Genomic DNA, 12058 nt, shown 5'->3' with positions numbered 1-12058 from the left:
ATTCATGTGAAAATATAGAACTACTAATTAACCTAACCCCACTAACTTTTTGACTCTTGGAAATGTGGGAGGAAGCAGGAATACCCAGAGAGAACATAGAAACCACACAGAAAGTCCCTGGCCTGATAGTGGAACTATGCTAATCAACATGCTTCTGTGCTGTCTTTAGTACATACGTGTCCATATGTGTTTATTTGTAGTTTTGATGCCTTCAGTAAGAATCTTCAATGTAAACGTCGTGGAAATAAAGAAAACAACATTAAATAAAAAAAGGTGAGTCCAAAACTTTTACAGGTATTATATACGACAGTAATGCTTCCAAAAAGATCACGTTTTTTTCATCACACTTTGGATCTGACTGTTTAAGTGAATGGAGAACCTTTATTGGTCTTCACAGTCTAGAGCTAAAAAAAATAATGACACATTCAGGTCATGTTATAGCCGTCAAACAGTGGGTTTTGGAGATTTTATGTTTTCCTTAACTCCCTGTACTTGCGGTGTTCCTCAGGGATCTATATTGGGGCCAATTTTATTCTGCGTTTACATGCTTGTTTCCATTCATACACCGATGACATTCAGATTTCTCTTCAACTGAAGAGAAGCTGTTCTGCTCCACTTTTACCTTTCCTTTAGTCTGTTGATGAAGTTAAAGTCTGGATGGCCTCTAACTTCCTTAAGGTTTATGAGAACAAAACCGAAGTGATGGTGTTTGAACCAAGTGTAATCCCAGCACATCTCATTTTAATCTACACAGTCTTGAGCCTTTTATTAAGTTGAATGGCAAAAATTTGTGGGCTATATTTGTGGGCTATATTTGACAGCAATTTCACCTTTGAAAAACAGATTAACTCAGATGCTTTTTCAAACCGAGGCTTTTATCCAAGGTGAAATCATTTTTATATTCTAAAAACTTTGAACAGGTGATACATGCTTCCATTACATCCCAGCTGGACTATTGTAACTCCGTATATGTTGGAGGTAGTCAGACCTACCTTGCAAGGCTGCAGTTGGTCCAAAGTGCTACAACTCGTTTTCTGACACGAAATAAAGATGTCAACTTAGTTCCCTGGTGCTTGCCTCTCTTTACTGGCTTCCTTTTTTCACATCCAAATTGATTTCAAAATTTTATTATTGACTTAAACAGCCCTGAATGGACAGGCTTTTGGGTCAGTATTTGACCTCTTGCAACCTTATCCACCCTCTAGATCTCTTAGATCAAATGATAATGATTCTTTGCTTTTAGCCATAGCAGGGTCTAGGCTGGTTTAAAGAGGTGATCAAGGATTTCAACCCCTTACTCATCAGGCTTCTACTGTCAATATTTTCAAATTTCATCTACAAAAAAACCATTTGCATTCACTGACTTTTTAATAGATTATGAGAGTTATTTGGTATTTGGTACTATTATTATAAATGATTTGGTATGAGTTATTTTGTATTTCCGTACAACACTTTGTTCAGTGTTGCTGTTGTAATTAAATGTGCTATATAAATAAAAATGATAACAATAACATTGGCTGTTTTCTTTTATAAGTGCATGTGTGCTCATTTGGAATAAAAGAAGCCACATTATAATGGTTGGATGCTGCTTTTTAATCATGTGTCATGTCATGATCACGTGTGCTATTCTCAAGCATGTGTTGTCTCATTGAGGAATGTATTTACTGATCTTTGGCTCTAAAACTGAAAAAAATCTACTATTAAACTAATAATTGCACACACATAGATTTAAAGATAAACCTTTTTCAGAGATGTGAAGATGCCCCGCCCACACACATATTAGCTGGACTCAGCCCCCACATTGTAGAGCTGGCAGAGAAAAGCCCTGTGGTTTAAAGCTCCTTTCAGTGCCTCTGAGAGTTAATGTGATAGAAACAGTGAATCCTGGTCTGCTTTAATCCAGCTGTTTCACACTGAACATCAGCTTGGATGAAAATGGAAGTTACTGTGGAGCCTTATTGAGGGGAGGCTTATGAAATGTGAAGAAACATGTTGTGGTGGGCAGGTGAAGCCTCATTAAGCTTGGAGGCTTTACTTCTATTTACACCCAAAAAGATTCAAAGCTTCGAGTCTTTGATCTTTGATCGACTTTGATTAATCAGTCATTTGGGGAATAATGTGGTACATTAGGAATGATTATTAACAGAATCAGGTGCAAGATTGATTTTTTTCACAGGTTTTTCATCCAAAATCATTTTGTCTCTCCTGTGGCAGCCTCAGTGGACTTCTCCTCTGGCTCAGCAGTCCAGCAGCTTTAGGAAATCTAATTTCACCTGGCACTGGTGATGCAGGAATAAACAGATATCTGCCAGTTTCCACACTGTTGGATTTGTTGGAAGTGTCTGATGTGCTGCCAAGTATTTGAGGGGGTCTACTGATCTTCCAAGTGTGGCTCTCTCATATACTTGTGACAGAAAGAAAGATGAAGCATCAGCTCAAACAGAAAAGTAGGATATAAAAAGGGGACATTCTCAGTGGTCAGTCTGCCCAGCAGCATCAAACACAGCTGGACTCCATATTTATGGTCTGCACATGTACAACAACTACTTTTGCATCTATTCTGTTCACAGTCATCTCCATGCTGCTCTTTGTAGACCAGTGGATTGTCAGTGTGTCCAACATGGATCTGATGTTTGGCTCCATGATTTCAGTCTGATTGGGTCATTCATAAAGTATTCTGTCCCAGCTGCTGGAGGACAACATCATCACTTTTCTGAAGAAAAAGCTGAAGAAGATCCAGAAGGTTCTTAGTCCAGATCACCCAGAATCCTTAGAGAGCCAGTGGGGAGATCATGGACCAAAGAGGAGCAGCAGAGAGGCAATTGTGAAGATCACACTAGACTTCCTGAGGAGAATGAAGCAGGAGGAGCTAGCTGACCATCAGTAGAACAGTAAGAGGATTTCTATATACAGTGGCTTGCAAAAGTATTCGGCCCTTTTGAACTTTCCCACATTTTGTCACATTACAGCCACAAACATGAATCAATTTTATTGGAATTCCGCCTGAAAGACCAATACAAAGTGGTGTACACGTGAGAAGTGGGACGGATATCATACATGATTCCAAAGTTTTTACAAATAAATAACTGCAAAGTGGGGTGTGTGTAATTATTCAGCCCCCTTTGGTCTGAGTGCAGTCAGTTGCCCATAGACATTGCCTGATGAGCGCTAATAACTAAATAGAGTGCACCTGTGTGTAATCTAATGTCAGTACAAATACAGCTGCTCTGTGACGCCTCAGAGGTTGTCTAAGAGAATATTGGGAGCAACAACACCACGAAGTCCAAAGAACACACCAGACAGGTCAGGGATAAAGTTACTGAGAAATTTAAAGCAGGCTTAGGCTACAAAAAGATTTCCCAAGCCTTGAACATCCCACAGAGCACTGTTCAAGCCATCATTCAGAAATGGAAGAAGTATGGCACAACTGTAAACCTACCAAGACAAGGCCGTCCACCTAAACTCACAGGCCGAACAAGGAGAGCGCTGATCAGAAATGCAGCCAAGAGGCCCATGGTGACTCTGGACGAGCTGCAGAGATCTACAGCTCAGGTGGGGGAATCTGTCAACAGGACAACTATTAGTCGTGCACTGCACAAAGTTGGCCTTTATGGAAGAGTGGCAAGAAGAAAGCAATTGTTAACAGAAAACCATAAGAAGTCCTGTTTGCAGTTTGCCACAAGACATGTGGGGGACACAGCAAACATGTGGAAGAAGCTGCTCTGATCAGATAAGACCAAAATCGAACTTTTTTGCCAAAATGCAAAATGTGTGCCGGAAAACTAACACTGCACATCACTCTGAACACACCATCCCCACTGTCAGATATGGTGGTGGCAGCATCATGCTCTGGGGGTGCTCCTCTTCAGCAGGGACAGGGAAGCTGGTCAAAGTTGATGGGAAGATGGATGGAGCCAAATACAGGGCAATCTTGGAAGAAAACCTCTTGGAGTCTGCAAAAGACTTGAGACTGGGGCGGAGTTTCAGCTTCCAGCAGGAAAATGACCCTAAACATAAAGCCAGGACAACAATGGGATGGTTTAAAACAAAACATATCCATATGTTAGAATGGCCCAGTCAAAGTCCAGATCTAAATCCAATCGAGAATCTGTGGCAAGATCTGAAAGCTGCTGTTCACAAATGCTGTCCATCTAATCTGACTGAGCTGGAGCTTTTTTGCAAAGAAGAATGGGCAAAGATTTCAGTCTGTAGATGTGCAAAGCTGGTAGAGACAGACCCTAAGAGACTGGCAGCTGTAATTGCAGCAAAAGGTGGTTCTACAAAGTATTGACTCAGGGGGCTGAATAGTTACGCACACCCCACTTTGCAGTTATTTATTTGTAAAAAATGTTTGGAATCATGTATGATTTTCGTTCCACTTCTCACGTGTTCACCACTTTGTGTTGGTCTCTCACGTGGAATTCCAATAAAATTGATTCATGTTTGTGGCTGTAATGTGACAAAATGTGGGAAAGTTCAAGGGGGCCGAATACTTTTGCAAGCCATTGTAAACGTAAGCTGCTGGACAAATGAGCCACGAATATATTAAACACTGAACCAGTATGTATGGAGTTTTTTTTTTTTTTTTTTTTAAATTGGAGGAATGAGACTGTTATGAACATTTAGTAAAACATTCAATTCAATTTTATTTATATAGCACCAAATCACAACAACAGTTGCCTCAAGGCGCTTTATATTGTACAAAATAGATACAGAGAAAAACAACAATCATATGACCCCCTATGAGCAAGCAATTTGGCGACAGTGGGAAGGAAAAATTCCCTTTTAACAGGAAGAAACCTTTAACAGGAAAAACTCAATGCATCATGGGAATCCCCCGGCAGCCTACGTCTATTGCAGCATAAGTAAGGGAGGACTAGGTCGAGCCCTAACTATATGCTTTACCAAAAAGGAAAATTTTAAGCTTAATCTTGAAAGTTTGGAACCAGCTTCCAAAGCTGGTTCCACAGAAGAGGGGCCTGAAAACTGAAGGCTCTCCCTCCCATTCTACTATTAAATAGTCTAGGAACATCAAGTACATGAACTGTTGGTGCTTGGGTTTATATTTAATTATTGTTCTTTAGAATTTCCTGCTACCGTTTACCAAGTTGTCATGACTTGTCCGAGGTTTGCTTTATTAAAATCTCCTGCTACAATGTGGGTTGAGCCCGGATTCTTCTTTTGAAATGTACTCAGCACATCATGTAGTTCAGACAGAGCCATACCTGTGTCCGCTTGGAGTGGACACAGGTATGGCTCCATGGTGATTACCGAAGTGAACTCATAGGGCATGAGGGTGACACTTAATGCTCAGGTTTTTCCAGAAGGGGCAAGCAGCCACTGGAGAGAATAGAAATGCTGTTGGCGTTGCACCACTTTGTGTTTACCATGAAACACATTCCTCCTGATTTTGTTTGACTCTACCATTCTGTCAACGTGAAGCACAGAGAATGAATCCGACAGCTGGTGGGTGTCAGTCATGTCTCGGTGAAGCAAAGAATGTTGCAGTCCCTCATGTCTCGTTGGAAGGTGACTCTTGCTTTTAGGTTATCCAGCTTGTTCTTCAGCAACAGTAGATTAGCCAGCAGGATACTGGGGAATGCTATGTGACGTGCCTGCTGTCTCCGGCTGTTCTGAACACCAGCGCATTTCCCCGGGTGCTTCTTCGTTCTTCACCTCAGGTAAGCAACCTGTCCATTGTTGTTGTCTGCGCCACGGAGTATCTCAGTCAGCCATGATGGGTTGGGTTTAAGCGTCTAAGATTACATGTGCAAACTTGTTACCTGTTACGTTCCCCTGGGGGGTCTAGGCGGGGACCCAAACCCTCGAAACAGTGTCCCATGGGATAGCCAGGGCTTCGAACTATCACGTGTAGAGAACCCAGCAGGCAGCTAGCAGGCTTCACTGAAACACAGACATGATTGTTAGCAAGGGGTGCAGGTCTGAATGGTGGTTTTAAACATGAACTGGAGAAAGGGTCAACCAGCGGCAACTCAGGGTTAGTTGGCCTCGTACACTGATTACGGGGTGCTACCGAGCAATTGTGCTCCAGGTTTAGCCTTTCCGTAGGCCTGGCAAGCTTGTCAGTTTGAGAGCCACGACTGACTTTTCTCAAAACAGGCCCCTTTTGTGTTGAGTGGGCTTTCTGTTTGAGTGCCAGTTTGACACAATTGGCAACCACATGGCCAAGCTTGTGACAGAAAAAACACAGTTTGGGCCTAGGTCCTAACACCATAACTGCATTTTCCTTCTTAGCTGGCCCACTCTTACCTCTCCAGGACGCGCTATGGTGCAGATGGATATCATGTCCTATATCACTTGCTTTATGAGTCAGCTTAAACTCATCTGCCAGGGTGGCAGTTTGCTGTAGAGTTGTAACCCTCTGTTCACTTAAATAAAGGGCCACAGACTTAGGAACAGAGTTTTTAAAATCCTCCACCAGCATAAGCTCACGTATGGACCCCACATCATTAACCTGGCTTGCCGCACACCACCTATCAAAGAGCCTCGCCTTCTCCCTGGCGAAGTCAAGATAGGACTGTCCCTGCGCCAACTCCAACCGTCGAAAATGCTGCCTGTAGGCCTCAGGTACCAGTTCATAGGCTTTGAGGACGGCCCTTTTGATCTTTTCATAAACTAGGCCGTCCTGCCCAGACAGACCAGAACACGCTTCTTGAGCCTTACCTGTCAACCGACACAGCAACATCACCCCCCACACATCTTGAGGCCACTGCAGTGCAGTTGCCAGGCGTTCGAACACACTGAAAAAGCTGTGAACACTGGATTCACAGAAGTCTGGAACCAGGTGAATGTTATTGCTCACAAACGAGCCTCTAGACACCTGTACACTAGCAGCTGTGTCAACCATTTTGGGGATGGTGAAGGGTTAGAAAAACACAACCTAATTAAGACAATTAACAGACAACTACACAATTTACTTTAGCTGACCAACTTACCTCTCGCCACACCCACCTTAACAAAAACAACTAACACAGTTCCTAAACACAACAACCTTGCCCTACCTATCTTCCGGAGCGTGCTGGGCTCGAGGCAACTTTAAAGGCAGAACTTCAGCGACCGGAGCCCTGAATTGCCTACCCCCGACAGAGAATTAATCCCCACCCAGGATTACTCCAAAAATAACAAAGGCAAAATAACAAAAGAGTGCCCGAAGGAGGAACTTAAAAAGCTCAGCTGGACACTCACCTACATTAACTGGGAAGTTATGGATCTCTAAAAGGTGACAAAGCGAGATAATGAAAAAAACCAAATCCAACACAGAACTCCCTTTTCAAATATCCCGGACGAGCCCCCACTTGTTACGTTCCCCTGGGGGGTCTAGGCGGGGAGGGGGAAGTAACAAAAGTGACCGGGTCAGAAAAAGGAGTCAAGAGGCGAAAGTTAAATAAAACAGTTTTATTGAAGTAATTAAACTAAAAGAGACGGACAAGCCGCTATCACCATAAAAGTAACACAAACAAAACTCAGGCGTTGGTCAGTAATGCCAAAATGTCAAAAGGAAAACACAGCTCACTAGCTGTACCCGCACAAATGGCACTCTGGCCCAGAGCTCACCCTGCTCTGGGCTTAAATACCCTTAATTGCTGATGGGAGTCAGCTGTGCCGGAGGGAAAGGTGGCATCTCAGGTAGGAGGTAGTGGGACACGCCCACACAGGCACCCTCAGGAGAGAGAGAGGCCCTGCTAGGGCCGTAACATTACCAATGTTGAGAAGCAATCTGCTGTCGTAAACTAAAAAGCCAGAAGATTTTGGAACATAGAACAAAGCAATAAATAAGTTAACAACTAAAAAGGTGCATAGTCTGTGCGGAGCGGTCGGGAAGGTGTCTGGACGTGGCCGTGCCATCTTGCTAATCCAAGGCTCCCGCAATTGTGTCCTCCTTCTTCCTGGATCTGAAGGACAGGTGGACCCACCCTATCCCAAGATTCATCGCAGCGTGGTGGTGGAACATATACTTGGGTCCAGAGATGGAGCTCTCTCTCTCTGAGACTTTGTGGCTGTTTTAAGATTGAATCTGGCTTCAGTTCAGTCTAATTTAGCAGCTCTGACATCAGAGATTGTAGGAGAGGCACAGCCACACCACAGCTGAGTTTCCCACCCGAAACAGAGCGTTAACATGACCTCTCTGGACTGTGTTGTTCACAAGGTTTGTTCTGGGCTTTTAAGTGGCGGGCTGGAGCTTGTGAGTAATGGAAGCTGCGAGCTGTGTTTGCACATGCTCAGTGTTAAAGGATGTTGGCTGGCTGTGAAAGCTAAATGCTCTCTGGTTAGAAGTAATATCACACATTAGGATAACTGTGCTAGCTCTGTGTCAGAGTACCAGGTCCTCGCTTTGATCACATGACTCTCAGTACACAGCATGATGTGTGCGCTGTAAACAGGAAGCAGAGGAGCAGGTCTGAGGCTGAGACTGAGGTCCAGATGTTTCCACATGTTTCAAGTCTGCTGTGTGTTTGATGATTATTTCAGGTATAGATGATGGAATATGACCAGTCTGATGTGAGTCTGCTTCTCTGACAGCGCCTAACCTCTCTGTGCTGCCCCCTGCTATCATTACTTACCGAGTCCTTGACACACTTACTACCACTTTATTAGGTACAGCTTGCTAACACAGGCTCAGACCTGCTTTGCCTTCAGAGCTGCCTTCAATCTTCATGGCTCAGAATCAGCGAGGTGCAGGAAACATCCCTTAGAGTCATGTGATCAGTGACGTCTTCTTCAGCACTGACAGATAGAAAACTGCCTCCACATAAACAGGATACATAATAATAATAATCAAAGAATGATTTTCAGCTTTTCAGCCCTTTGTCTGGGTGCTAATCCAGCTGTGTGTGTTTGTGATGACAGTAAATAAATGTCAGACTTACAGCTCCTGCTTTACTGCATTAAAGTGATCAGATGACTTCAGCGCTTTGACATGGATGGTAGTGAAAGCAGGAAATGACAAATGTAGCACAGCAGCAGCGTTTAACACGTCTGAGCTGGAAACACAAACTCAGGTGTGGAGTGGAGCTTGTTGATTGTATCTCCGTGTGAAGAAACTGTAAGTTTGCTTTGTTTCCTTCTTTAACAGTTTGACTGCTTGTTTCCGCTCTGTGATGTTTGGACCAAATGTTAAGCTCTTATATCAGGACAAACTTTGATCACTTTTGTGTTTGAAGACAATTCCACATGATTATAGATTATTGACTGATTGAATTCACACATGTTATCAGTCAGTAGGTCTGCACTAAAACATTTGTTATTGTGATAAACAGTTTAAATAGATCTGTGTGAAACTTTAGACTAATCAGACACTGATCATTAATCTGATTGAACATTGTATCCAGTTAAAGGGAAGATCAATCTGATAAAATCAGTTTTTTTGTTAAAAAGTTGTAATTCAGATTTTTACTTAAGTCTCATGAAAAACAAACAAATAAATTAAAAAACAAAACACAAAGTAAAGCAGTTCAGGTTTACTCTGCAGGAGTAAACCTGAACTGGGCTTTGACTCGAGTCATGCATAACATGCAGAAAAATATTTAGATGTAGCAGACATTTCCATGTCTTTGTGTTGTGCTGTTGTCATGTTCACGTTCACGTTCATGTTCACGTTGAATTCTGTGATTTTAATTGCTGGATTTGAGGTTTTTTTTTATTATTCTTGTTTTTATTTTTCAGTTTAAAGGTTTTAATCATCAATAGTAGGTCAGAATGTGGTCTCTTGAGTTTCACTGTGTATTACCCTCCTCTGAGGTTCCAAGCCTTTGAATTAAAAAAAAAAAGCTTCAAACTTTTTTTTCCCCTTTAACCTGTTTTCCGGAATAATACAGATCATCTAATATCAGAGTCCTTATAGAGCACGCACTCGGATAACTCAGTGCGATTTCAGTCTTTTGGAAATGTTAAGTTACGTAAAGATCTGAACTACTTTAACAGGATCAGAGGCTCATGTCTAAAAGATCTAGTCTGAGACCTCCTGATCAGCAGAGATGAAGACCTACAGAGCAGGAAGCAGCCTAATCCAGACTGTAAAAACAGAAGGAACTCACTAAAATATAATTTTAATAGTATGTAGTAAATATGCAGACACACACAAAGCGTGACAAGCTCAAACATGAGGAAGTGTTGGTTTAAAAATTCCTCTGCTGACAGGTAATTATTCTGGCGTCACAGAGACTGATGGAACTGAGAGCAGAACAGCAGGTGTATTTTTTATTATGTATTATTTCCTTTACATAAAATTAATCTGCTGTATGATCTGAATTAAAGTGTAAAACAAAGAAATTCCTGTTGTGTTTTGATGTTATATATATCTATTAGCTAACATCTTGTTATTGTTTCTGCTTCACAAAGATCAGGTGAACCGCAAACTGAAACTTTGATGCATTCAGTTACTAGTTTTTCCAGTTTAAACTTTCACGGAAGATTGTTTCTTTTGTATTATGCTAGCTAAAGACACGCAACATCATTCACAGCATTTTTGTTTATCACGAACATGATGTAAGACAAAGCAGAGAGCTAATAATGACTTAAATGGGTGCCTCAAGACCCACTTCCTCTATTCTCTGTCGTCATATTATAAATATTATTGGGATCACTATAATATTTTATACCTTATACCTTACCTGGTCTGTGTGCCAACTTTCTACTGGTTAACTAGCCACGGGAGACCGCCTTGGTGGATGAGGTGGTATCTTCAAGCAGTAGATTCTGTTTGTAGAGACAAAGTAAAAGCAGCCATCAGAAGAGAGTTGGGTTAGAGAGAAAGAGGAGAATTCAAATGGCTTTCAGAAAGATGATGAACTGAAAGAAATTAAGTAAATGATAGACATTATTATTTTGAACTTTGAATCACATAAAGTTATTCCAGTCATTAAATTCACCATAAATATATGCTAAATATAATCCTCAGTTACAAAAAATCTAACAATAACAGAAGTTAATGAGACTGTATTTACACAATAAACGAAAAGCTATATTGCTCAACTAGAACTGACAGCCAGAGAGAATGAAAGGCTGTAAAAGTTAAGTTAGGTACAGTGGCATCAAACCATCTGCACAGACAGCATGATAACACAGAGCTAGCCAAGAACACAGAGTGACGTTAAAGCTGCGTCTCTGCAGACCCCAGCACAGCAGCCAGAGCCTGAATTTCAACTGATGAGCAGTCACACTGCAGCCCTTGTTTTTACTTGTTCTTACTTGTTCATGTTTTTACAGTATAAACACGAAAATTTTCGTCTTTGCTTTGTGTTGATAGCTTTTGTCTTCATACCCTAAGAAAAAGATGGTATGTGTTCTAAATAGGTTATGCATTTGTGTTAGTGTGTGGAACTGTAGTTTATAGGCTTATATTGTTAAAATGGTAGCTATTAGACAGTTTCAGGTCATTTTATGGAGACATGAGAAAATAATTTAACACACAAACACACACACAGTTGCAGATGCATTTGTATGAAGGAATAGCTGATAGTGGAGCTGTTGTATAGATGTAGCATGAACTTGATTAAAAAAATTGTGCTTCTCATTAAAAACACTGCATCACAAATGTTGAATCTGCTTCAATAGAAGGTAATTATGACAATGATTACGAAATAATTACAAAATAATTATTACAAAATAACTACTACTACTAATAATAACTACTACTACTAACTCCTGTTAATAAACAGATGTGATTTAAGTAAAAGCACAGATGTCTCTGCGTCCACAGTGTTTGATCCTAGCTGTCCGTCTGACATACTTATGTCTAAATGTGTCCCCATTGGTGACAATCAATTACATCTTTAACTCTGCAACCTCCAGGTTTATGGGGAGAAGGAAAGCCGTACTGAACAAAGAGCTATGAGGAGCGTCTTATTATCAGTAAATTATTGTGTGTTCAGTTCTCTGCAAACTCAGGAGGAATAATTAGTTTGAAACTTTTAACTCTGCTGATCTTATTGGAATCATGGATCGGCTGAAATGTTTGAAAATGTTTGTAATACGTGTTGAATTCAATGACTCATTGGTTGAACTGGCTGCGTATTACTGGACTGAAGCCTCCAGTCAT

The sequence above is a fragment of the Maylandia zebra genome, unplaced genomic scaffold, assembly GCF_041146795.1.
Source record: "Maylandia zebra isolate NMK-2024a unplaced genomic scaffold, Mzebra_GT3a scaffold01, whole genome shotgun sequence".
Classification (NCBI taxonomy): Eukaryota; Metazoa; Chordata; class Actinopteri; order Cichliformes; family Cichlidae; genus Maylandia; species Maylandia zebra.
The sequence above is the reverse complement of the archived record's forward strand: the minus strand, read 5'-3'. Positions refer to the sequence as shown.